Genomic DNA, 26,915 nt, shown 5'->3' on the forward strand with positions numbered 1-26,915 from the left:
TGCTGACAATTTAATATTAATCACTCCCTTATGTTTTGGGAGATGATCTGTCTTTTCTTTTTAAGGCCGTTGAGGCTATCTCTTTGTCTCTTATGCTACCACGATCAGTAAAATAGTACAATGAAATGTATTTTACCTACTACACCTTTTCTAAATGAAAACTTCCCTCCTTTCCGTCCTCTCTGGTCTCTCATTTGAACTCTGGTTAGATATATGTTAGACCTTCTATGAAAGTATTCCTGTCTTCTGTGGATAACTTCTTTCTGTATGTGGATAACATACACAAAGAGGCGCTCCTGAGGCTCCTCTCTGGTTCATCGAGTCTCTTTATAATTTGTGAAAGATGTGGTATTCAAAAAACATTCATTCGGGGATACATACTTTTCTAGAAGTTTCACTTGCATTTTTCTATTTTTCAAATCGTTTTAAGTCATTGATAATAGTCTCTTATTTTTGTCATTCATTTTGGTGTTTTGATCGGTTTTGTCTTTTTGTTGGTTGGTTGGTTTTGGTTTTTGGGGGTTTGTTTTGTTTGTCCTAAAATGTGGTACATTGTGTCTTTTGTTTTGTATGAGATGGGTCTTCACCTGTAGTCTACACTGACCTGGATTTACAACAGTCTCTCTCTTAGCCTCCCCATGGCTGGGATTGTAGGCTCTTATCACAGGGCTTCATGGATAATTCCCATCTTCCATTCGGAGGACCTAGTTATAAAAAGCCATTTCTGGTCTAATCTCACCAGCTATGGCTCACCATTTTTGAGTGTTGACACATTAATTTGGGCTTATATGTAATTGAAATTGTGTTGTGAAAATTTAGAGAGGCTTGCAGAGGGATCCCCTGACCTGAGTGGTTTATGTCTGGCTTTTGTGAGGTGCCTGGGGCTCTTAGGCAAACACTTGTCGTGGTATCTCCGGCTCACTACTAGGTCCTACTGTCTATTTGGTTACAAACACAACCACACTTCAGAGAGCTTTCTGTTCCTCTTCCTCCAGCATTTTCTTTTCACTATAGCTTGCCAACTACTGCCTTTGACCCCTCCCAGATAAGGGTAGGGAAGAGGACATTGGGGGAAAATGTCACCTAAACAACAAGACTATCTCTATGCCAGGGATACAGCTGGACCCTCATGGATATTTCCTGCATGCTTCTAGAGTGGTTTTGGTTGGATTTTTTTTTTTTTTTAAGAAGAGTAGTTTTAGATCCACAAGAAATTTGAAAGGTAGGCTAAGGGTAACTTTCCATTCAAGAAGCCAAGGAGGTGATTCCTATACGTGTATCCCATTGGACCTTATCAACATTCTACCAGAGTGGAATATCAATGGGCCTACAGACTTCAACTCTTGTTGTGGATAACAACTCCTGAGACTCATCATCAAAGTCATCATCATCATCATCTTGAGATTAGGAGGATGTTGACATGAAGGGGAAAGAGTAGGGAGTGGTAGGGATGAGGGAAGGAGGGGGCAGAGGAAGAGAAGCTAAATCCAGAAACCTATGAAGAAAAAAAAATGCAGTTGTTCTGCAGAATCAGGAAGCAGAGGTACTAGAGTCAAAACGGACTAAATTTATTTAACTATTTCAGCATTCACAATAAACAAAGGGGGATTAAATTTATCAATCTAAAGGCTGAGCTTCATTGGACTGGATATCAAACACCAGGCTATTTGCTCTTTAGAAACAATAAACCAGTTTACTCTTTAGATAAGAAGAAACAATAAACAACAATCAAGACATTGATTAAAAATAAAAGATAAGTCAGACAAACAAAACAAACAAACAAACAAACAACCCCCGAAAACTGGATAAATCCCAAGACAACCAGGATACTAGTATAGAAAACAAACAAAAGACTAGACAGCTTAATATAGAGGGTAACTAGAAAATGTTAAAAGATTCAAATCCCCAGTACGTCATAGCAATTATAAATTTATATGCCTCTAATAAAATAGTTACAAACACAGAAAGCCAAACACCACAAAAGGTCAAAGAGAAATGTCTTTTATTAAATTATCTGTCCTATATTGGCTTGGCTAAAAAGACATAAACAAAGGCGGAGAAGGTTTGAAAACAGCTAACAATTCAGCTAATGGGTATTATTGAGACTCAAATATAAAAACTTTAATGAGAAATTGCAAGAGTTTATGTAGCTTTGTATATGCCTCTAGACTTAGAATCAATCTGGGAAACCTTCAGAGGTTTATAATCAGAGAGACAATACAAAGATCTTAATGAAAATCTTGATTAATCAAACTGAAGATAAAACTTAAAAAAAGTTGAGAAAAATATGATTGAGTATATAGGAAAACCAGAAATGTTTAGAATTACTGAATTTAAAAGCTACCTTATGTTTTGGGAGAAAAGCAGCAATATGAGAAAGCTTGAGGAAATAGAAGGAAAAAAAGAAGAAGGATGAGCAAAAAAATACCGGGAATAACATACAACACCAAAGCTTGAGTCTTTAAAAAGCTTAGGAATACAGAAAACACTCAATAAATGTGTGCTATTAAAATGAGAGATAACCCAAGTAGGTAACTGATAATAAAAAACCATATGGTAATAGATAAAGGATATAGTTGGAAAGAATCCTATGATAAATTATATGCCAATAATCAGAAAATTCAGAAAAGGACAACTCTTCAGAACATCTAACTAAAATAAATCAAGAAAAGGCTGCACCCTCTAGCCATTCTCAGAAAGCAAAATTGGTAGCTTAGACTCTTCCCATCAAGAAAACTAAGCCCGAATCATTGCATAGATCGAAAGAGGAAATAAATACATTATAGAAATTCTTCCTAAAAGTGAAAGAGAGAATTTATTTCATGCAGTTGGTGCTATCTTGGTTCTGGAATTGGGCGAAGACTGTATGAGGTCATTTATGAACACTGGTGCAATCAATTTTATGTGTCTTTAATAAGATAGATATAAAACAGAAAGCAAAATGCCATCAAAGGTCAAGGAGACACAGATAAATCTTCCAATAAACCATCTCCCTAAAATTGGATTGGTTAGAAGACACAAACAAAGGTAAATACTGGCAAATCAAACCTAGCCGTGTGAACAAACATGCTCACATTGGTTCATACTGGAATGTAAAAACTGGGTTAAGGATAAACATTGTTTTTGTAGTTTTCATCTCCAATTAAAAGAGAACAACGTTAAGATTGCCTCAATAGGTACGGGCAATATATTTGAAAGGATCAATATCTATTAGTAGTTAATATTGTTAGGCAACTGTCAGTCATTGGCTGCACTATGCATACTTACCAAAAGCCACTGGAAAATATTACAATTAGAGCTACAATACGTATACACACAGATAAAGAAATAAGTGAATAAATAAAAATTTAAACATTGGCTTTGTTTATCAGCCAGAATTCTGTGTGGAGGCACAGAAATTTAAAGTCTTGACTGAATAGGCATTATTGATAGTCGTAAGTTAGGGAAGGCATTTTAGGGCCATGATGCAAAGGATCTATCTGTCAGACAAGACATTTACTCAACCAGGAATATTTGTGTGCTCAAAAATATGTGATGGTTAAAAGTATATAAGTGTTCAATAGATGCGTTACTCTCGCATAGTGCTAGCAACAAAGCAATACTTTGTACTGGTTATTTGTTTTAGTATTTGTAGTATTAATAGAAAACATATAACCTCTCTCCTCCTGCTCCATGAAGAACGAATCAAATAGCATCATGGCACAACAAACAGATTGTTAGCTAACTTCCGACACTGCTGACATGAGACCTTAGAGCTGACTATTTCTTCCTTTCCTCCCTCAGTGCTTCTCCTGCCTCTTCTGGCTTCAGTCTTGCTAAGACTGAACCATGATGGATCAGTGACCAGAGAGTTTACCACATGAGTCTGTTGACTGAGTTCCATCCCTGAACCTACTAAAGGTGGAAGGAGAGGACCTGCTCTGCAAAACTGTCTTCTTGCCTACAAATGTACAAATGGGTATTGTGGTACACTTGCTCACACACATAGATCACACACATAGATCACACACACACACACACACACACACACACACACACACACACATACAAGATTGGAATAAATGTCTTCCGAGAGTTCATGGTTCAAATGGAAGTGGCATAAAAATAAATCTTTTAAATAGCTACATTCTTCTTGTCAGGAACTGGTTCTATTTTGTATTTTTTTAAAAGTAATTTAGCAGATCACATGGAGCTAGCAGGAGAAAAACAACCAATAAAATAGTTAAATATTACGTCTCCAAATCATACATCATTTAGACACTGAATAGAGAAAAGATGGAGGGGTGGAAGAAAGAAAGCCGTAACCAATCAACAGTGACGGCAGGGATGTGATCAAAGGTGTTTTGGAACCAATCTTTTCTTGTGTATTTTCTGTAGTTTACACTGATGCCATATATGTCTTTGTGTTCACCAAACTCCAGGGCCCTGACGAAGTCAGACAGGTAGATCGCTAGTGTGAGCACAGGTCTCGGTGTTGGCTTTCTGGGGTTTGTGTTTTTCTGAAGACGAGGGGATGGTTTGGTTTCCATATCTGAATTGGTTTGGGGTAGAGCTGAAGCAGCACAGAGAGGAGCTGATGTGATCTAAGGTGACGACTAACTCAGAACCGCAGCTTGCCCGGGTTCCCGTGGGGACACAAGATCCCACTGGGAAGCTGCCCACACCTCAGGATGGTATCAGACTACTCACAAATCTTGGTAGGCGTTCTTGAGTCAAAGGCACGAAGAGATGAGGTAACCCTCAGCTCTTACCAGCTGTTTATAAATCAAACTTGCCTGTTTGTGAGCAATTGTGAGTATTCTGTCAGCAGCTCCAGTAATACGTGTGAAACTATCAAAATGGATGCCTTTGTGGCAAACCGGAGCCAAAACCAAACACAAACCCCATGAAGCTATAAAGGACAGCCCTGTGCCTTTGGTAAGGACAATTACATAAAGACTGTCAGAAGGGCCTCCAGGTCCACTTGTTTGTTTTCTGCCAAGAGCTTCCAAACTACAGCTCACTATTTGAGGGTTAAGGACTAGATGGCTAATGTACAAGAACCTTTTACTGTTGTACACACTATCACTGCTTAGGAATTAAGTTCAGCTGTGGCCAAGATCCCTGTAGCCAATGTTCTCTACGAATCAGAGTAAAGCACACATACTACCAATTGGAGCATTGGAAATCCCTAGTCTTATTGCTCCTCTGAGTGTGCTAATGGCTCCTGGTGTTAACCAAGTCGACATGATACTCTTGATTTCAATCAGAGGAGAGAAAGAACTCACCTGTGGCAGTGGGTAACTTCTTTGCATTGTTTTGTTGGGGAAAATTCCATCTACGTATTTTTCTATATGTTACTTGGTACTTGTATAAAGGGATTCTAATAACTCCAGATCTGGTTATTTATGTTTTTGAGCTTGCTTTTAAGGGAAATTTGGGAAAAAACAATGAGAATTTCAAACCTTGGTTTGTATTTGCAAATGAGTTCAAAGTTACAAGAAGATGTTTTCTAAAACAGAAAAAAAGCAACATTTTTTTAAATGCAAGGGATTTATTATTCTTGTCTACACATGAACTAGTCATAATGAAAGAGAGATAAAAGCTTTGATTTAATTTTAAAAGGAACCTGTGATTGATATATGATGCTTTGAAATTTCTTGGAAATCACACTTACCATCCAATTATTCCAAAATGAATAGAAAAAGTAATACTTGCCAGATGTGGTGGTGCAGACTTTAAATCCTGGCACTTGGGGATGTCTTTGAGTCTGAAGTCAGCCTGGTCTACAGTGGAAGTTCTAGGACAGGGAAAACTGATACACTGAGATACCCTGTCTCAAACAACCAAAACCAAACAGTTCAAAAAAGTAATACCCATGATTAACTTTCAATTTTCCACTTGGATTGGTTGGCCAGCAAGATTCCAGGATGCCCATGTCTTCACATCCCAAAGCTGGAGTTTCAGGGATATTCAATCTGCCTACCTTTTTTATGTGGGTTCTGGGGATTTGAACTTGGGTTCTCATGCTTGTTGAGCAAGTGTGCTCACTCATTGCAACATCTCCACAGCTCCAGGTTTTGAAAAGTTTGCTTGAAAATACTTCTCCTCTAAGGGATATAAAGAGAAAGTTCTGCTTGGTAGTATCTTATATCCATGGATCCTCTATGCAATAGCCGTCAAAGAAGAGTAAAAATTGGCCAGAGACGGCCAGTTGGCTCCTGGTTACTCAACAGCTGGCTATATTGGAAGGATGAATCTCTATGAACTGGAGGTGAATTACAGGACCAACATGGGAAGCTGGAGAACAGAAGATGCCTAGAGACAGGAGAAGAGACGACACACTCCTAGTTTCTAAAAAACGAGTTAAGTGCATTTTATTAACCAAAATTAATCCTTGTTCTTTTTTTCTCTTTTCTCTTTTTGAAGTAGTCCATCAGGTTGTGAATGCTGTTCCCTGATTAGCTACAACTGGCCTTGAACTCCCCATTATACTTCCCAGCATGCCATATTCATCATTCTATAACTTTTTAATCCACATAATGAGATTACAGATGTGGGGCCTGGGGACCTGGGTGCTCATGCAGGTGTTCCAGCATGGCTAAACATTGACTGAGAGCTGAGAGCAATCCTGAGTGTTCATGCTGGTGCTCCAGATTGGCATTGCCCAATCTTTGATCTTTGTTCTTTAACTTCCTTACCTGCAAGATTGAGCAAACACTGCTAGTTCTGTGGAAGAGCTTACAGGAGCTCTGAACAAAAGATATTTTTGCAGTGACTGGAACATTACAAACACCGTACCAGAAAACTTCCAAAGATTCCCACTGCTGGGCATTTAGTTTCTCCACTTCTAAGTTATTATTATTGTCTGTGTGCATGGTGTATGTGCGTGTGTGTGCAGATATACGAGGTCAGAGGGCAGCATTATGAAGTCAGATCTCTCTTTCTACCTCTATGTTCAAACTCATATCACCAGACTTCCACAGTAAATGCCTTTACCTGCTGAATCAGCCGATCCTAGTTTATCATTTTTGTTGTAAGTATAATTATCATTCTGATGGATGTTCATTTGTAAATGTATTCTTCGAAAACATTTCTGGTTGGTTTTTTTTTTAAATAAGCTCATAGGAAGACTCATGTTGAGAAGCTATATATAAGTCTTGAAGCTTTTGGGTTTCTATTTACAAACTCATGAGGAGAAAAGCTTTTCCCACTCCTCCTACCAGAGAGGCTATAGGTACCTGCATTGAAAATAGTATGTGCGTGCATCCCAATTTGCTGAGCTTAGAGAATGAGGAAATGGCCTTTCAACAGTGCTTTAGTTCACATTCACTTGACTAGGGGTCTTTGCTTGATTAATGTCCCCCTCTCCAATTCCCTATAATCCTCGTCCCGCCTGCCAGCCACTTCCCCTCTGCAGACAGCCCTCCTGCCTCCCTCACAGGAGGATTATAGAACACTCATTTCTCCCACCATTTGTCATGTGGAACGCTTTCCTGAATGTAGTCCACTTTGTCATTTTTCCCCTCTGAAAATATGGCACCGGAGTCCGGCATAATAGTCCATGTGTGGTCAGACCAGCTGCTGTATGTGCCAAGGAATAAGATGGTTCAATTATAATGTGTTTACTTTTGAGAATCCATTAGCATGCAGTTGGCTTTGAGTTTCTATCGAATCTTTGAGTGATTTAGGGTGAATTTAGGCCAGAGGAGCTTTTTGTCTTAAAAAAAAAAAAAAAAACCAGGAGTGTTTAAAATGGCTTTTTCTTTTCTACTTCTTTAATGCAGCTGTTACAACTACACACATGGTGTTCCTGGACTGCATACAGTACTGGATTGCTGCAGTGATTTTAACATCTTCTACTCTGCATCTTACACACAGCCGAAGCAACATGGGTTCTTTCTATGTAGAATAAGATGGAGAGATCTGAATATGGGGCATCTGTGCAGCTGATGAGCAACCACAGAGGGGAGAGAGGCATCCTTTTAATGGTTTCCTGATGGCTTGTCTGGTTCCTGAGGGTGATCTTATCATCTCTCTTTCATGATATATGTCCTCCGTGGACATTAGCAATTTGAGTTCATTTGTTTTATTACCTGAAAAACCTAAAGAGATGATGACTGGTCTTGCAAACTATGTAGAGAGAAGAGATAGGTGTCGGAAGTTTAAGTGTGACTCATGCAGCCCATGTATTTCATACAATTCACTCTAAGGTATTGGGGCTACAGTGACTTTTGCAGCGGCATTAGGGGCTCAGTGGGTCTGTCAGACCTGAGAACTCTGACTGTTGAATTTGAGTGTTATAATTGGAGCTGGGTGACAGGAGATATAGAATATCAGGCCTAAAGGGGACCACTGGGGAGGGATGGATCATAAAGTCGGTGAAAAACCATTTACTAACTGGGCTTCTAATTTGATTGGGGGACCTATCACTTGAAGAGATTTCAGTGTTGGAAGCAGTGATGGAAGACCAATAGAGGAGATGATGTTAGATGCTCCCAGTGAGATCCGGTATTGATGGGAGTAATGAAGTGAGGGCATTTGGGGTGAAGTTCACTTGACTGGGCTCTGCAGTGGCAGCCACCCAGCCAGCACATGCTCTGTTGTCGTAAAGCTGTTGAGTCATCTGGTGGCTTTGTGACTTTATAAGATACTGCCCAATAGTTATGAATATGAATCAATCTTGGTCAAAGTAGCTCTAGGAGAAGAGAAGGACATGGAATGGGCAAAGATGTAGACTTGGGATCTAATTTAACCCAGGATTGAGTTTACCAACTGAAGTCTACTAGGGCTCTTAGACAATTATTCAGAGTAACTCATCAATAATATGACATAATTTGAGACCTCTAATCAATTTTCAGTGAAATATATAAGCCCAAATACTCATGTGTGACTGTGAATAAAAATATTTTAAAATAATTTTTAGAGAGACCCTCCAACCCCAGTAGTTTTAATTTTTATGAAATCGGCTCCTTAGGTAGGATTATAGTTCCCCTCCTAGCTTCACCTTGCAGTTTTATAATTGACACACATCTCTAAGTGTGTTGTGGGTTGATGACCTTACCGTCCAAACTCTGCAGCTCTTTGTCTGTAGACTTGAAGACATCAGGTCTGTCCCTCATCTTCCCTGGAGGCCAAGAAAATAAAATTGCTTCTTCATCATAATAGACTATTTTGATTTTGCAAATTCATATGCCTCAAATACTTTGTTCTATGAAAGAACCAAGGAAGAATAGTTCCACCATCAGCACCACTGCCCTTGAGACTTACACTGTCCGAGAAGAAGCTCTGTAACACACTGTACCTTCCTAAGTCAAGTCTGCTTAGAGATGTGCACCCTGGTGTTGGGTTTGCCAGAACACTTTTAAAAGGCACAAGCTTCCCTGCTGAACAGGGATGTTAATTTTTCATGAACCTATGCTGTGATGAAGAGCATGAAAAGGAGGAGAGAAAGCATCAGGTAAAGAATGAGACAAAATAAAAGGAGCCTTCCCCTGGTTCCAGGCAGAAAGATGGAGACTTGAAATTTTGCTTGTTAGAAGACTGACGTTAAATACAGAACCGTTGGATGAAATTAACTCTTTGGTGTTTATTTCTTGGAAAAGGGAGGGAGCCTGCCAATTTGAAGCCATCTAAACACTATAAAGATTACATTTCTACTCTGGTAGATGGGCTGCAGGCAGAGTTGCCTGGTCAGGAGAGGAGTCTGCCATGTCCAAGAGACATCACTGGCCACCTGGACCTCTGACCTCCTACCTATTAATATGAATTTTAAAGTTTCCACCAATTATGATGTTACTTAATCTGTGCCAAGACATTTCAAATCATATTTTTTTTCATAATAAATTTACATTTGAGATGCTATGTTTTCCATAAAACTATATTAATAATAGTTTCTTTCTGTCTCTTGGTCTCTGATCTTAAGTAATAAGATTTTAATATCTGGTCTGCGTTTTTGATAGTTTCAGACACAGAGTCAGCATTTTACTCCAAAAGCAAAAACTGAGTCTTGTCAGGTATTATTTAATGTCAACAAGCTGCATGTCTATAGGCATCTAAGCAGCACTGATTTTTTTGCTGCTTTTTTTTTTTTGCTCCTTTTTCTTTCTTTTATTTTTTTACCTTGAGGTAAACAGAGTTGACTCAGCCATGCCCTTCTTATTTGTGCCAAGTCATCTCTGTTTCTGATGACTGGTAAGCAGGGAGCATTATGGGTGATTCCCATTGCTCTTGCTTCCTGATCCATGAGCATCTGTGCCATCCTCTCCCCTCCTGTGTGGCCCAAACCTATTGACTGGCTTCTGATAAGTTAAGACAAGCATAAGAATATCTTCCAATTTGCACATCCTCTTTCCCACCTTGTCACTCACTCTGTGGAAATCAAGTTGTGGGACTGTGAGATTTCTGAAAAAGACATGCTGGCAAGTGTTTAGAAGGAGGCTTCTAGTGAATACCCCATTGCTGTGCCTTTACATGGGACCCGAACCCAGATTCTAGAAATCTGGAAAACATGAGCAAGAAGCTAAGCCATACGTAATTTCTAACCCAGCAAACTGTGTGATAACAAGTGGTTTTTGTCTCAAAGCACCAAGATTTGGAGGAATTTGTTATGTAACAGTAACTAATACAAGTACCCACTATTTAAATTTTATGTGTACAGTGCTTTGCCTGCCTGTATGTATATGAACCACTTTGTATGCCTGGTGCTCTCATAGACCAAAACAAGTATATCAGCTTCCTTGGAACTGGAGTTACAGATAGTTGTGAGCAGCCAGTTGGGTGCCTGGAATGGAACCAGGATGCTCTGGAAAACCAGGGCTCTCACCTATGGGACCATCTCACTAGCGCCAGATAGGATTCATATTTTTAAAATTATGTATGTGTTTGTTCCATGACTTTGTATGCTTCTTTGTGCTTGTATTCTTTACTTACATACATAGCACCATGCTATATTTTTCATTTCATGCTTTTTACTTTTGCTTCTTCACACATATTTCTGAAATGTATTTAAATGACTAATGCAAATATAGTTCATTTTTTCTGATTATGACCTAGTTCATCGGAGACATTCTATTCTTCTGTGTTCTGTGTAGGTGGCCTCTAAATAGCACTACCGTAAAACAATCATGAGATGGACCCAACACCAGTCTCTTAGATAACTTTATGTGAGTACCTAGAAGTTGAAACTAATGGGCTATTGTTAGGTGATTAAGGAGTTCTTAACATCTAGCTTAAAAATGGCCTCAGTTCTAAGAACCCAACTAGTCTCATGGTGCAGGGTTTGTAGAGTATATATCAGTGGTTCTCAACCTTCCTAATGCAATGATCCTTTAATACTGTTTCTCATGTTATGGTGACCCCCAACCACAAAATTATTCTTTTGCTATTTACCAACTGTAATTTTGTTACTGTTATGAATTGTAGTATAAATGTCTGATATACAGGATATATCATATGTGACCTCTAAGGGATCACGACCTACAAGTTGAGAACCACTAGTATACATGTCAGACTCTTTGTGGTCTGGCAGAGGATCCAGAAGAATCCATCTATCTGTTTTGCTGTCTTTGGAAAGTCAGTGTTGTTTCCAGTGGTCACAAGACTGTTGTCATAGTCTGGGCATTCCACACAGACATAGCCAAAGCCAGTAAAGGAGTGGTTATAGCTCCCATGTACTTTTCATATTTTAGTGGACAAACATTTTACCAGAAGTCTTTTAGTAGATCCCTGTAAGTCTCATTGACTAGAATTCTATTTGTTGTAATAGACTAGACTAGAGACTAGATGAAAGATGCCTAGAATTTCCCCCCAAAGTTGAGAGACATTCTCCCAATAAAGGAAAAGCAGAAGCTGTGTGGTAATGAAAGTTGGAGGCTGTGTGGTAATTTCTGTGCTTTTAAATATACATAATGTAAGTATTTTGAATGCTGTATCAGTAAGCTCTTACCAAAAATGATACTATAAAACCAATTGTCATAAACGAAATGACTCCAAGCAATAGTTTATTATCAGTCATACATACATGTATAGTGGTAACTGGAAATTCAGCTAGGTGTGACTGGTGGTGAGGTTTAGGTTGAGACAGCTCTGTTTCCCTATGACTGTCATCTTCCTTGAACTCAGGTTACATAAATGGAGAATATTCTTCTCATGGCAAATGCAGAGGCATGAAGGCTCAAATCCAACTATGTGACTACATTTTAAGCCTTTGCCCAATCTCTACTGTTAACACATGATTGGTCCAAGCCAGCCACATGCTTAGGGTTAAGTCCAGGAACAGGGAAGTACATGACGTCTATCATAAGACTCAATTGAGTTATAAAATCAAGCCCAGTAGAGACAGGATGTACAGTTTTGTTTTGTTTTTTAATGGAAGTAGCACAGGATGAATGACCAAAGACATTTGAACTACAAGTTCATACACCATAAATCAGTACTTTTTTTCTGCTATGAGCAATGTAAGAAGTTCTATTAGCCAACAGTGTCATCAACACTTGGTATTACCAATGTTCAATTGTTTTGCCAACCAAATGGTAACAAAGTTGTTCAAACTTATACGTCTATGAATATCAAAGGAATTAGCTGAGTATTTTTTTCACCTACATGTTGGTATCTTCTCCTCTGAACTTGGTGCTCTTACTCATTGGAAACTTAAAAGTTGAGCTTCCTATATTTTTTTCTTATTAGTTTATGGGCATTATTCCTTATAGAAGATTACTATTAACTCTTGAGTCATTTTGGATGTTACACTGCTCTTAGGCTGTTCTGTTACTTAATATAGCAGCTTCATCCTGGTATTCCACGTTGTACAAAAATCTTCAATTCTGTTGCAACCAGCCTTCTTTTACTTTAAGTTTCTGGAGTGTTATTTAAAAGTTCTTTCCATATATCTAAATGTTACATTTAAGAATTACATTGATTTTATAATCTTAATCTTTCTTGTCTGGATTTTAAATCAGTTTAGATTTGTGCCACAAAGTAGACATTTCCTTCATGTGGTGAAGGTTTCCAAAGATATAGTGACTGAAATTTTTCTACCCTTTTCTCTTTCCTTTGAACAGCCATCTCTGTCATCTACCATGTTCTCGAACATTACTTGGCTTGTTTCTGGGCTTCCATCGATCTAACATTAAAGAACTCTGAAGAAGCCATATGGAAACCTGCTACTTGTACAAGCTTTCTAAACTCTCTATATAGTTTAAAACTAATTATCATATAATGGGGAGACAATACTTCTTCCAGATGTCATAGGCTATCAAAAACAAAAACAAAACAAAATGCCCAATGACAGGTGTGGGTTACTTCTTCTTGAATTGTTGGTCAGTGGGATCTGATATATCCCCAAAATACTATAGGTTATTGCCATTGATCTTGGTTACTCTCCAGAACTTGATGGTAAGACCCACATATTGAGTCATACAACATGGAGAGATTCAGTTGATACCAATATGGAAGCTTGATCCTTATTGGCTAGCTTTAATTGTGCCAGGAGGCACTATGTTCACTATCAGGGAAGAAAGGAATCAACAGCCTTACCCAGCTGTGAACACTGTGAGCTTTAATACCAAGTGATTTTGAAAGATATGCCCATTTGTGGAATAGTAACACGAATATTATCAGAGCTATCAACAACTTATAAAAATTCAGTTTAAGGTCTAGTCCACAAAATGAAACTCATTCCTGGTATTTTTAACTGAGCCAAGAACTCATGACATGATTGCTCAAAAGCTCCAGGGAAGAACCTACTATATTAATCTGCTACATGGACAAAGTACTAAAGCTTTCGCCTAAGTACTTACTCTTATACCCATAGAGTAGTACAGCAGACAGCCCTCATTAGAGATGCTCCTTTCTTGCAGGAGAGGGTGATTAGTATAGAGACTCATGTTGGTCAAAGTGCAGAGGATTCACTGTGGAGGGCTTAGTCCTCCACATCTATGCATCTACACAAATGGAACATCTATATCATATCCCCTCCTCTCAAGGCTGAGCGACCATCATGGAAGAGGGAGTAGGAAGATCTTAAGAACCAGAGGTAATAGATGACTATAGCAAAGCAAAGCTTCCCAGTTATAACTGGAGTACGGCACACACATACTAATATCAGCTGTGACTGTATAAATAAGACCCATGCGAGTTGTATCCAGAAAAAAATTCCCAACTTCATCTACTGCTTTTTTCTCCCCCTAAACCTACTGAGTCTTCTTATTGATGCCTGTGCGTGCCTAGGTGAGGAGTCATCCAGTGGAACACAGGTTACATGTCAGGTGCCACAGATGAAGAAAACTGATTCTCATACCTGCACCATCCACAGTTGCCAACAGCTCCTCAGTTAGGAGTTAGATCTAATAAGTCCCTCTGCCATCCAAGCTGGACAACTGTTTCACTGTAGTCGTCTACTAGTACCTCTGGATCTTACATGATGACCCTTGAGAACCGGGAAACAGCATGCTATAGGTATCCTATTTAGGGCTGATAACTCCACAGTCTCTTATTCTTTGCACTTTGACCAGTTGTGAGTCTCTGTACTCAGCAACATCTAAAAGAGAAGCATCAAAAGATGCTTCTCTGATGACGGTTGAGAGCCACACTAATCAATGGTTATAAAAATAAGTACCAGGGACAATTTATACTATGCCCATTTAGTAGAATAGTTTATAGTACGTTCTTTCCTAGAGCCTGTGATATACCAAGCCCTGGGATTTTGGCTCAGCTAACAGTACCAGGCATGAGTTCCATCTTGTAGGGTAGACCTCAAATATAATCAGAAAATGGTTTGCTACTCCAGAAACATTCATGCCACTATTACACTATTATGCTCTAAGAGCTGCCAGGCTGGTCATTGTTGTAGCTTACAGGCTTCATAGCTGAGGAAACTATCTACTACTTTTCTCCCACAGTAATATGGACAATGTCTCTGATTCCATGAAAGCTAGCCAGTAGGGATGATGTATTCAGGACAGTATCATTTTATTTCTTCATGTTCTATGGCTCAAATATTTTCAGCAATAGAATTTTACCATCAAGTTCAGGAGGGTACCTAAGACCAATGGCATAGGTTATATTGATTTTTGTCGGGCAGGCATCTATGAGACCCCACCGATGACCAACATGAAGAGAAGCAATCCACACTGGGCACTGGGTTTTTTGTTTGATAACTTATGGCATCTGGGAGATGTTTTGTCCCTAGGTATAGGGTAATTCCACTTACCTTCTTTTTTATATATGTATATGTGTATGTGTTTGTGTACATGTTTTTGAAGTTCACACAATAATAGGTTTTCATAGATCATGGTATGTCTGTGTGGACACATGCATTTGAGATAGATGCTGGTGGCCACCAGAATGAAGAGTCAGATCTTCTAGGGCTAAAGGTCCGGGTGATTGTGAGCCACAGTCTGACATGGGTGTTAGAGACTGAACTCATTGCTCTTGAACTGTTCAAGAGTAATGAGGGCTCTTACAACTGAGCCAACTCATCAGCCCCAGTCCCTCTTCTTTATAGTTCCTGACTGTGCATGCAAGGACTTGTCCTACTCCGTAGTTTGTTCAGCTCTTGAAAGGATAATGCTTCCTGAAAGGGTAATGCCTCCTCTAGATTTGCATTTAACATTTTGTGGAGCTATTTATAATCTCCTCAAGTTTTCCCAGTGTGGCCTTTGCTCTGGCTGGACTACCTAATTATCACACCATGTTAAAGAAACCAAGCTCATTAGAACCATCTCTTTTGGATTCTTTTTAGCTTCCTCTTAACCTGGCCAGCCATGTTACAAGTACATGCTTTTGAATGGGGGAAACCTAAAGGTATGCTTGAAAAACTTCAAATCCTTCAGATCCTCAAGAGTCATCTGCTTACTAATGACCTAATTTTCATATATAAAGGACGGGACCTGATAGCTATTTGTAGCTCATTTAGGGTAGTTAATGAGGAGTTATCTAACGAAGAGGCTGAGCAACAGCATAAGGGTCCTCTTCAGTAGGCTTAATCATCTTTGTCTGATGATAATCTATTCATCTTTTTTTTTAACCTACCCAAAAGGATACTGAAGAGGTGACTCATGTAGAAATTTAGTAATATATTCAATCCAGTTTGGATTGGTTTTGTATACTGAAAAGTAATCACTGTTTAATGAGTGTGCTTCTACCATATAATTCACAGAGAAGAGAAACATGCTATTTAAGAAAAAGAAACGCATTAAGTGAGCTCAGGATTGTTAAGTAGCTTCATAAGTGTTTGGCAATTTTATAATTTTCCCCTTGCTTTGTCTGCATATCTCACTTTTCTTTCTAGACTTGGTTGGGTTCTTTTAAAAGTCATCGTCTCCCGAAGCATGTAATTTTAAGTAACAAGACAGTGAAGTGACATATTGCAACACTGGAATTGTTGAGTCAGCCCTTCATAATTTCACAACTGTTAAAATACTCACACTGGAAACTATGACTAATTCCCTCTAATTCTCAAAAGCCCTCTCAAGAGAAAACTCACATTTTGTGCTACTCAAATGCCATAAAAATGGCTCCCTCCTGGCTCCTAGCTCAGCTCAGCAGGCAGCTAGTAGAATAGCAGGTTTGGTGCCCATAAGCAACTGTGGGCTGCGTTAAAAGCTTGCTCGCAATTGTGCCTGAGAGATGAATAGGGCAGAACCCACTGTTCAGACTCAAGGTTGAAAAAAAAAAATGCTCAACAGATTCTGTTATGATTGAATCTTACAAGACTTCCACCAAATATTTAAGAATGTAAAAATAACTGGTTTCGATGGAGTTTGATGATGTTTTAAAAAGGCTCATGTCAAATGCTGAAGTTTATGGAAATTACAAAATTGAGTTCCAAGGAATCTTTTAAAATCTTTTTCTCCCACTTTATTTTAGGGATATGGGTGTTTTGCTTGCATGTAAGTCTGCACAGTACTTGTGGGCTTGGTGCCCAGGGAGGCCAGAAGAGGGTGTCAAATCCCCTAGGACTGGAGTTATAGTGGGTGTGAGCCACCATGTGGATCCTTATGAAATTTACCCGAGGAAATGCTTTAGTGCTGTTGAAGGTGCGTTTTTAAAGTCCTCACAGATAACTCAAGTCCCTCTCATCTTACAGAAATCTCCATCTGGTGAACCAGTTTGTTCAGCCAGAGCCACAGGCCCAGCCAGTTACTTGCTGTCTCACTTGTAGGTGTAGTAAGGAGCTGATATTTTTGATCTTTAAACGTGCCCTTTCTGAGTTTCCTGACGTGAATACAAGCATTGCAGTCACATTTTGCCTAATGATGGAGACAGGTCCTGAGAGATGTACCATCAGATTCAGGTGACTTCTTGTGTGAAATCCTGTGGATCACACAAACCAAGACGCTAGAGGTCAGCCGGGAAATGTGGCCTCTTAAAGCAATAGAGAGACACAGCAAAGACAAGACTGGCAGAGCTGTTGTCAGCGTCCCACGGCACGGTATATTTCTACAATCAATTCTTTTTAAATAAGTAAGGGCATTCTCCACATTAACAAGAAAAACACACTATTATCAATTACATAAACAACATAACAAATAAATGCCTGAACAACAACCCTGCAACATAATTAATCGCTTGTTATCATGATCAAATACTATATATATATACTCTTTGCTATTTCATGTGTCACTAAGCTGTTTTTACTAAAAAATTTTTACATACAATATTTTTGATATTATCCTCTCCCTCAATTTTTCCTGGATCTCCACCTCTCAACATTTTCTCTCTCTCTCTCTCTCTCTCTCTCTCTCTCTCTCTCTCTCTCTCTCTCTCTCTCTCTCTCTCTCTTTCCCTCTCTCCCTCTCTCTATCTCTCAAAACAAAACAGAAAAACAAAAAATAAAGGTCAAAACAAACAACCAATAAAAGAAATAAACAAAAAATACCGAAACAAACAAATCAAAACCCCTGTAAAAGCCCATGGAATCTGTTTTGTGTTGGTCAACTTTTTCTGGGCATGGGACCTGCCCTGGAGTGTGTTTCACTGAAGAAAACTGACTTTCCCTCTTCCAGCAGGTATCAATTACAAACAGCTTCTTGGTTAGGAGTGGGGTTTTGTCTCCACTTCTCCTTCTCAGGGCTGGCATGTGGTCTGGTTTGACTCTTTGGAAGTCCTGTGCATGCTGCCACAGTCTCTGTTGAGTTCATATGTTTATCACCGCTATTGTGTCTGGAGGATGCTCTTTCCCTTGGAGTCATCAATCACCTCTGCCTTTTACACCCTTTTTGTCTCCTCATCTGAATAGTTTCCTGAGCCTTGAGGGAGGATTTTGATAAAGACATCCCCTTTAGAGATAAGTGCTCCAAAGTCTCTCGCTCTCTGAACATTGTTCTGTTGTTGGTCTCTCTGTTAATTCCCATCTGCTGCAAGAAGAATGTTCCCAATTAGGGTTGAGCAATATACTGCTCTGTGGGTATAGCAATGTGTCATTAGGAGTCGTTTTCTTGCTATGAATGACCACCAGAACAGTAGGTATGCAGACACCAACATTGCTGAAGCCAGGTAAGGAAAGATGTAATGTCATCAGCCCAGAGGGACTTTTCATTGCCATTATAATTTATGGGATCCTGTCTCTGAGGGCCCGTCATCAACTCAAATAGTGTATGGCACATGGCTAGTACTACATTACAGATTTTGCATGTAAGAATACTGAGGCGGAAAAAAAAAAAAGAATACTGAGGCGGAGGGTAGTTAAGTAGCCTTAGTTTGCACATGGGGAGAATGTCTCATTAATTTCAGTCTTTGTTGCTGATGGCAGGTAATGTCTATGGTGTGCCCAGATCATCTCCCAGCTTTTTTTATGCGGCATTATTATATGTACCAGACGACTTTAGGGTGCTTCTATTTCTATTTAGGGTGCTTGAGACACAGGAGTCTTCCTGCCATCTGAAAGCAGGAAATGCTGAGGGAAGTTACATCTTTTAGGGGCACCCTGTTGTGTGTTCTCTGTGGAACGAGGGCGGGGAGAGGTAATCAGGGAGTCTGAACACCATCCTATCTTGCAGAACACATCCTCCTAAGTTACCCCAGCAGCAGGACTTAGCCTGGGTTTGCCCTTTATTTGGATGCTTTTCTTCCTTCCTGCTTACTCACTGGCTTTCCCTAAACCCATGTTATACTCACCTCAGAATTTGCCCTAGACAGCTCAAACTAAGAGGGCATTTTTTTTTCTGTGGGTTTTTTTTGTTGTTGTTGTTTTTTGTTTTGTTTTTGTTTTTGTTTTTTTTAATGGGAGAAAATTTTTATGGGGTGTGATGATGAGATTTAAGTTGCACATACAAATTTACTTGTAGTATACATGAGTCTTGGAAATCATATATATAAAATCAAAATGCTTATTTCCCTTTGACATACAGCTTGCTCATGATACCCGTAGGGTATATGTAACCTTCTATTTGCTCCTCCCAAGATGTGATCCTGTGCCCCACAATGGTCACTGGAGTGGTTCAGTGAAGAAAAGCCAGATGTGCTTATTATCAGGCAATCTTTTGTATCCGACCCAGTCAACCTGTTTATTCTGTCTCCAGATCAAAAACTTCATTATTCTACATGTCCCCATGGCTCCCACCAATGTAAAGTGCCTACCAGTACTCAAAAGCAGGGTGAAGCCTGTCATCCTGGTACATTTCCCTCTGAGAATTATTGTCTAACATGAAGCAAGAGGTGACTAGGGCTAGGTATCAAGAGAAATGGATCCTGCTCTTGAAAATTTGGGGACATGGAAGCTGCAGGGCAGGCAGGTGGGTCTTAGAGAAAGTGCATGTTTGTGTCCATGTGTTTAAGAACCGTAGAGATAAATGACTGTGGAGGCAGCTCCTGGATGGGGACAGAGCTCAGATTCACCAACAGTCTCTCTCTCTTACCCAGAGACCGCCACGTACTAGAGTCCACCAGGGTGATCTAGTGACATCAAGTCCTCCAAGTCTCACAAGCAAACCAATATGGTAGCCACAGCAACTACTGCCAAAGAACACGCTTGCTTTTCCAGGAACACCTCAGTCCATTCTAAGGGACGATAGTTCATTTTATTAACTTTATAATTCCGTGTGTATGAGTGTTTTGCCTGTGTGTATGTCTGTGCACCGCCTGTGGGTACGCCTATGGAGGCCAGAAGACAACAGTGGATCCCTGGAACTCGGGTTACTGATGGTTGTGCTGTGCTTCTGTGCTGAGCCAGCTCTCAAGTCCCTAATAATTCATTATTTACTTATTAACTAGTTTGTTTCCTTACTTGGTGTTAGACTGGGAAGGAGTTTCTCATCTTTGTAACTTTGTGCAGTCTGTGACTATACTTGTGTCTTGTCCTTTTACTATCTGTCCTTATACAAAGGCTGGCAGAGACCTACTTCACTGAAACTCATTTTCTGTTTTTCCTGTGGTTGTGTCCTCTGATTTTGAACTTGGAGAGAGGCCTTTCTAGGAGCCTTAAAACCCATCAGAAGTAAGTCCTCAGTGGCTACTTGTTGGTCTCTGCTCACAGGCTGGACCCTGTGGAGGCTCCTGATGTGTACCCCTAACCTGGTGGAAAAATTCACATCCTGGTTCTCTAATCTAGAGCAACAAACTCTATGCTTGATTTAAGGACAGGAGACATTTAGGTCTTGGGTAAACTCACTTCTGACCTACCCTCTGCTACCCAACGGGAAGAAGAAAAGGACAGAGAGGCCTCGAAGCTAAAGCATGGTGGCTTCACACTCAACTCTGTCCTCTAAGCGTGAGATTTTTGAACTTATCTCACCTAAACTCTTTTCCTCCCTAAATGGGGGACTGTGATACGTGTTTCTTCTGTTTTAAAAATTACGTGTATCAACATACCGGAGATGTTTTATAACGTGTGAAGTGCTTCACACGGACATGATTCACATCTGACTCCATAGTCCCTGTTGTGACTAGGTTTAAAGATACTCCACGTTTGGCTCAATATTCTAAGAGTGTCTTAAAATCATCTGAAACGAGAATTTACATCAGGAAGTATAAGAGATGTGAGAATCTTCCAGACTACAGATGGAAGAGACATCTGAGGACAGAGGTTATCTAATGCAATGTGCCTGTGTAGTGAGAATGCTGGATCAGGGAGCTGGGAGATGGATGGGGAAAAGAGGTGTGAGTCTCCACATGTGTGCATATCTGAGTGTATACATGAACATGTGGTGTGTGTGTGTGTGTGTGTGTATGTATACAATAGTAGAAACAGGAAATGTACTAGGCATTTTATGTGATCATGTCTGATATGTGACCATATGATCATGTGTGTAGTACGTACATACAGTCATGTGTGTTATATGTATGTGTGCTTGTGAACTGGGAGAAAAAAACTGCACCTTGTAAAGCATTTTATGTGATTTTATTTCTTTCTTGCTACCAACCCTGTGAGGTAAAGGGTGAGTCTTCCTCCACACATTTTGAAAAACCATGGCAGACGTTGAACACATCATGGCAACCAAGGATGTTCTCACAGCCGTCCTTTAAGCTCTTATCATGGCTTGCTGATTCTGGTTACCCAAACCCTGTCTGGAAAATGGGTAAGATCAGCAACGTCAGCTGAAAGATGAATAGACAGCCTCAGAGGAGATGAGAGCCAACACTGGGCCTCACTTGTTGTTGACATGGCTTTTATGTGCCCTCAGACGATCCAGAGAAGAAGGGCCGGGAGCTAGAAAAGCAAGCAGTCCACTGGTTCAGGTCCACCTCTTAGCTCTAACTGCATGGGTTTGGTGTCATGATTGGAAGTGAAGGAATTGCCTCTGAGGTGGTTCCTGAGAGAGTTCTCTTCTCTGAGAATGCAGTGTGCTGGCCTCCCAGGCTCTGGAGGAGTATAGAAAGAAGGCTCCTCCTGTGTGGTTCTGTGGAGCATTGCTGATGGTCAGAGCTGAGTGCTGAATATTCTCCTACATATCACACACACCCCTAGCTTACCTAAGAAGAACTCATGTTCTGCTCAGAGCTCATGAAAGAGGGTGTGAGGTTCAGGCTGAATGGACACCTTGGAAAAATGGCTGAGCTGAAATCTTACATAACTCAAAATGTGGCACTGTTCCAAGCTGTGAAGTTTCTCAACCGTTCTTGATCCAAATCCCTTTTGCTAAAGATATCAGTCTTATATGACACTTATATATGATTTGATCTTACTGATAAATATCATGGCAAAAACAAATGACAATTTTAGAAAATGATTTTTTGTTTCCCAATTGGCAAGCCTTCACCCACCCCATCCCACCCCCACCCCCCACCCCCCCCCCAGCTCTTGCAGACTTTGCCAGGAAAATTCCTTTCTTTTGCAACTATTGAAAAATCACTTGGTAATTCTTACAGAAGATGATGAGATGGATTTTTGGAAAATGAGTTGTTTAAAAGTTTTTCTCAGGAATAGTTGGTGACTCTGAGCTGGTGACACAACCTTGTAATCTCAGCTACCCTGGAGGATGAGATGGGGGATTGTGAGTTCAAGCCCTGCCTGAGCAACAGAATGAATGAAAGGATAACTCAGATAGCTTAGTGAGACCCTGCTACATAAAAGACAAAGAAAAGGGGCTTCGAAGGCAGCTTACTGGTAAAGTCTTTGTTAGGGGTATGCAAGCATATTCAACCACTGGTACCAAAAAATAAAATAAAATAAAATAAAATAAAATAAAATAAAATAAAATAAAGTGAACGGTAGGAAGAAGAGTGGAAGGGAGGGGGAAGGGGATTAGGGGGAGGGAGAGAGAAGAAGGAGAGGGAGAAAGAGAGGGGGAGGGAGAGGGAAAGGGAAGAAGGGAAAGGAGAGGAAGAGGGAGAGGTTCTAATTGAATTGATCTCACTGGAATATGAAATCTTTGGTTAAGAAGCCCTTCAAGATAGTTCACCCACATTATGAGGCCAGTGGTACAGGTCGTTGGTCAAGACCTTGGGTCCATTCCTGCACTGTGTCTTATAGTACCGGTTCTCCAGGGTGGGCTGCAGAAACTCCCCCCAGGCTCAGCAGTCTTCCCTCACCCAGCTAAGTCCCTATTAGAGAAATAAAATGTAGCCTTTAAAGACAGTTTATTTTCAGGAGCTCCAGTGTAGGACATTTGGTTCATGTGGACATGTGTTCACACAACTCGTCACCCCTCCAAAGAGCACTGTGGAGCTGTTTCAGAGGCAGAAGAACTTCCAGAAACAGGGTGGAAAGTGGATTGCATGGTGAGTGATTCGAGGCTTTTCCCAGGACATTTCTGAGCACCATTATCCAGTAGTGAAAATCTAACTAATAACCACTGAGTGTGTGTGAGTGTGTGTGTGTAGTCACTATCTGCATAGGTCATTTGCTATGTGGTGGGTGGGGCTGCCACTGTCTCATCAGCTCATGGGACTATGAATAAATGTGCCAGTTATAAAAGAGGCTCCTGGCCAAAGGTCACATCCTCAGGCCCTGTCTCTTTCCTGTCATCATCTTATGTCCAGAGAGACCATTGCCTTAAAGGATGTGCTTGAAATTTCTGCTCCAAGCTCTTCCAAAGCTACAGGTCGGAACTCCTCCCTGTGTGCTGGATGACTCTCTGATTAGAACCCATTGTGTACCTCAAACAGCTCTGCCTTCCAAATCTCCATTTTCACCATCCTTCTTCCTGGATCATTCCCTTTCTAACTTTCCTTCCAATATTCCCATGCTTAAGCTAAGACTGCTGTCAATCATCCGGACCTCGGATTCAATCTGACACTTTAGGAGGAAGTTTGAGGAGCAGTTACCAGAACCACACAGAAGTCTGCAGCCATAGACACAGGACTTCGGTGACCATCCATTGTACCATTCCCTGCAAATCCATGCTTGCCTTGTCCAGATGTTGGAGGAGCTCAGTCTGCAGAGCTGAAGCGATGGCTGCTGGGAGTTGGCAAGGCTGTGAAGACAAGAGCAGGGTGGAGGGAGAGGGTGGGGTAGCAAGCATTTTCAGGTTTAATCTTGTTCTTGTTGCCTTAACAACTTGATATAGATTTCAAAGAGACGGCCCTGTTCGTGACAATTCTATTAGAAGCCAGGAATCACCTCAACAGTAGTTTTTAAGATAGCTACCTGCTGTGGCTTGAAGCTGAAATGTCCTTCACAGACCCTGCATGATTCAAATACTTGTCTATTGGTTGGGAGTACTGTCTGGGGAGGCTGCCGAAGCTTTGGGGGACTGGTGGGCCCAGCCAGTGGAAGGGGATCACTGCTGAAGGACCTCTGAAGGTGATACACAGCCCTACTTACTGTCTTGTTATCTCTGCCTTTTGAACACCTTCTTCTGTGTACTCTTCCCTGTTGTAGACAGACTCACTCGGTCACACCTTGGTCCTCTGCAGTAAACTGGTTATCTATGAGCCAAACCAATCTCTCCTTTCACCAGTTGTCTCTTTCTGATATTTTTGTCACAGTAGTTAAGACACCGTACTTCTGTCAAGTGGCTTGTGTTACTTATATTTCCCTCCAAAGAAAGGCCTGAAGACCTCTGGGATGAAGCCTCAACAAGAGAAACAGAATAAGAAATCTGTACTAAATGCAAAAGACTTGGGGGTAAATGTCCACGTGGTCGAATTCCAAATCTAAAACATAGAGGCTGATTAATATAATTATTTATTTCCATTAATCAATTAAAAACAGTATTTACTAATACTTGTATTTATTGACATTACTCTTAGTTCCCCAATCTGTCCTATTAGTAGCTTTTCATGATGAGGCAACATTTTTATTTTTTATTTCTTTTTTATTCTGAGTCAGTTTTTTAGTGCTCTGTGGCTGCTAGTTTCTCAGATAGGCATCTCTGGGTCAGCACAGTCAGCTTTTGCTACCCAGTTGTTTGTGCATTCCTTTCTTTTCCTTCTTGGCCATTTTCCCTCTTCTTTGGCTCATTGGCTTCAGTAAGAAGTTACAGTGTTACTAGGTTCTGAGGAGTGTGATTTTCTCTGTGATTTGCTGCTTCAGACTTTCAGACTTCCTAGGATCTGGTTGTTTCTTTACCTTCTCTCCTGGGTTCTACATACCCTGTGTGTAGGGCAAGTGGGCTGTGCCACCAGACAGACATAAGAACTGGTAAGGTTGAGTGAGCTCAGACCCCAGGAATCTCAGAGATTTAAGAAAGGTAGGATAACCTGGAGCCTGAGATCTCTCAGCTACTGAGCCACTAACCAGTCAGCATACACCAGCTGATATGAGGGCCCCGACACATAGACAGCAGAGGACTGCCTGGTCTGGCCTCAGTGAGAGAAGATGAAACTAATCCTCGAGACGCTTGGGTCCTCAGGGGGTGGGGAGGTATAGTGGGGTGGGGATGGGGGTGAGGTGGGGACATCCTCTTGGAGACTGGGTGGCTGGGGTGGGGGGTGGGAGGAGGTAGGGGATGAGGAACAGTCAGTGGGTGCACTGGGAAGGGGATAATGACTGGATTGTCAAAGAAGGTTAAATAATAATAATAATATAAAAAGAGAGGCAGGAGTAGAGCTGCTTCCTACTTGTCTCTGTATCTGGTCTAGAATACCTGCCATGACACCCCACTGTGGGCAGTCAGTCAGGACCCTGGTTGTCAGTAACATAATGTAGCACCTGGAGTCCTTCCCTATGCAAATAAAGCATCATTAACATCTCAAACTCAGCCAATAGAAAAAGTATCAGAGCAACAGAAGCTCATGTCACCTCTGTCTCCGCCTCTGCCTCTCCCACTGTAGCTGACAAAAGACCTGGAACCCTGGCTACCTGCCCCACGCAGGCTGCCCAAACCTCTTGTCTTCTCTTTTAAGAGCTGTAACACTCTCGGCATTCCCAGCTGGTACAGAGCCCTGTGGAACTTATTCACACTCTGTTTTGCCTTCCTTTGTCTGGTCTGTCTGGTCTACAGAGGCATCTCATGCCTTAGAGGCAAGCAGCCAGACAGTGGTGGACACCTGTGAAGGCAATGATGCTTCTTGATCATGATATTCGAAGGGTAGCCTCAATAGAATGGTGTGTCTGAGCTGAACTCGTTGCTTACAAGAGCAAGAGTCTGGCTTAGGATGCCATCTTTGGTAGCCATGATAGACTATCTTCTGTGTATGGCTGGCACCGACCCATTGTCTGCTTGGGTGTGTTTCAGCACCATGTGGAGCGGCTGGTGTGGGAGACCCTTTCATAGAGCTTGGTGACTCTAATGAAGCTCCAGTCCTCTCAACGAGAAGTAGATGTCTGGGCAAGCGTGCAGTAGGTTTCCCTGAGCTGTGGGCCATGTCTCCAGGGAGGAAGAGGATAATCTGTTCCCTTTTCAGTGAAAGCATGAGTACAAAGCTCAGGGATGTCCTCCAACCTGTGGCTTCTGACTTTCCTGCGGCCTGTGTTTGTAGAGCGAGGAAGTCAAGCATTAAGAAGGCCTCATGAATCACCTGCTTCTCGGCTTCCCCTTGGGAGCCATTTTTGGTCATTTCATCTTTCTTATGCGACTTTTAAGATTCTTGGGAAAGCAAAAAAGGAACCTTTTTTTCAGTTCTGTCCCACTGGGACACCTTACAAAGAAATAGCGGGACCAGAAAAAAAAAAAAAGCCAAAGTAGAACATAAATTCAGAAATGCCCTAGAATGCGCTGAGTTCAGAGTCAGTATTAGAAACGGACATAAATCATATCCCCCCAAAGGGGAAAACACTCTTCCCATTAAAACACACACACACACACACACACACACACACACACACACACGCAGACGCAGACGCACAGGCACACACAGTCACATAAATAAATGCATATTGTCTGCATGCATTCAAATGTGTGGTTCTTTAATGATTTTATTTTTTTTCTGGATTATGTTACCTGATGTATATACCATCAATTTTCAAAGGTTAGTAGGAAATAGTATGCAAATGAGTTAAGGCTTGATTTAAAGTTTTTCAAAAGGTCAACAGGCTTTTCAGTCGGTTGTCTGTTTTTTTTTCCCCCATTGTTTGAAACTTAACTATTGTTCCTCTCTGTTACAAAGTGTAC

The sequence above is a fragment of the Grammomys surdaster genome, unplaced genomic scaffold (assembly GCF_004785775.1).
Source record: "Grammomys surdaster isolate TR1022 unplaced genomic scaffold, NIH_TR_1.0 137, whole genome shotgun sequence".
Lineage (NCBI taxonomy): Eukaryota > Metazoa > Chordata > Mammalia > Rodentia > Muridae > Grammomys > Grammomys surdaster.